Genomic DNA, 1,149 nt, shown 5'->3' with positions numbered 1-1,149 from the left:
TGCTGGGGTTCCTGGGGGAAAGGCAGCCAGGGAGCTGGGAAGGGCAGGTCCAGGCCCAGGGACCAGAGGATGTGGGCAGGCTCCCTTCTCTCTCCGCACTGGTCTCTCCCTGCCTCTGGGTCTGAGACCAGTGGAGAGAGCGGCCACCGCTGCTCAGAGCTGCCTCGGCCTCATAGCTCTGGGGGGCGACACAGGTATTCGACTGAGTTTTATCCCTTTCACGGATGCCCCCCAACACTTCCACCAAGAACTGCCAACGCCCTCTCCCAAACCCCTAAAGCCGGAGCCCTCAGCCCTCAGCCACACCTCCCCCAGGGAAACAGCCTTGTGCCGGCCACACGGGCAATCGAGGCCCAGAGCCGCCCCAGGCAGCCCCTGGCCCTGCCCTGGCCCTGCAGGCCCCCCTGCAGGCTGGCCCTGGCAGACCCTCCACTGCCCGAGCTGGCCTCATTAGCATGCGGCACTCTCCCTCTGTCACCACGGCAACCAGCTGCTGTGCTCCCTCAGGCATGACAGCACCAGCCATCTTGGTAGAGGGAAGGCGACTCCCTGCCCTGTCCCCAGGCTTGACCCCACCCCACCCCAGGGTGCTCTCCCTGAGGACGCCGCCCCAGCCTGAAACCTCTGCTCCCTCCTCAGGCGCCAGCCAGACCTTGGGGCCCCCCAGGTCCACCTGTGGCCCCAGCCCTCCTTCACCACCCGGGAGAGGCTGGAGTGAGCGAGCGGCGTCACCACCTGTCCCGGGCACTTTAGCTGGGTCTCCTCTCCCAGCTGCAAGAGGAGAGGAGGTGGGGCCACCGGGATCCCCAAAAGGAGACACTGGGCTGGGGAGGGGAGGACTCCAGGGAGGAAGCCAGGCACACAGGAGCGTGGGAGAAGTGGGCGAAGACGCAAAGGGGGCCTTCGGGTCCAGATGTTGAGCCCCCCCAAGGGCCCTCACCCACCCCGAGGCCCCCACCCGCCAAACTGTCAGTCTCGTCCCCTGCTGTCCCACCCAAACCCACAGGGCCCCGTCTCGGAGAGAAGGCAGGTACAGGGACAAGATTCGAGACGCACAGCAGACCCCTCTCGCACGCATGCACGCGCAGGCCCCTGCCCGGCGGGCCTCGGGGGCCACACCCCGGCCAGCAGGCCGCAGGCGCCCAAGAA

At 67.6% G+C, this 1,149-nt stretch overlaps 1 protein-coding gene across 7 annotated transcripts in view; it reads right to left on the bottom strand.

The window, feature by feature from the left end:
- Positions 1-1,149, bottom strand: part of NRXN2 (neurexin 2) — an 85,687-nt gene that overhangs the window by 68,095 nt on the left and 16,443 nt on the right. The window lies entirely within an intron of this gene.

This window comes from Condylura cristata, unplaced genomic scaffold, assembly GCF_000260355.1.
Source record: "Condylura cristata isolate star-nosed mole 26May11 unplaced genomic scaffold, ConCri1.0 scaffold00015, whole genome shotgun sequence".
NCBI classification, from domain to species: domain Eukaryota; kingdom Metazoa; phylum Chordata; class Mammalia; order Eulipotyphla; family Talpidae; genus Condylura; species Condylura cristata.
Note: the sequence above shows the minus strand (reverse complement) of the source record. Positions and strands in the feature narration are given on the sequence as shown.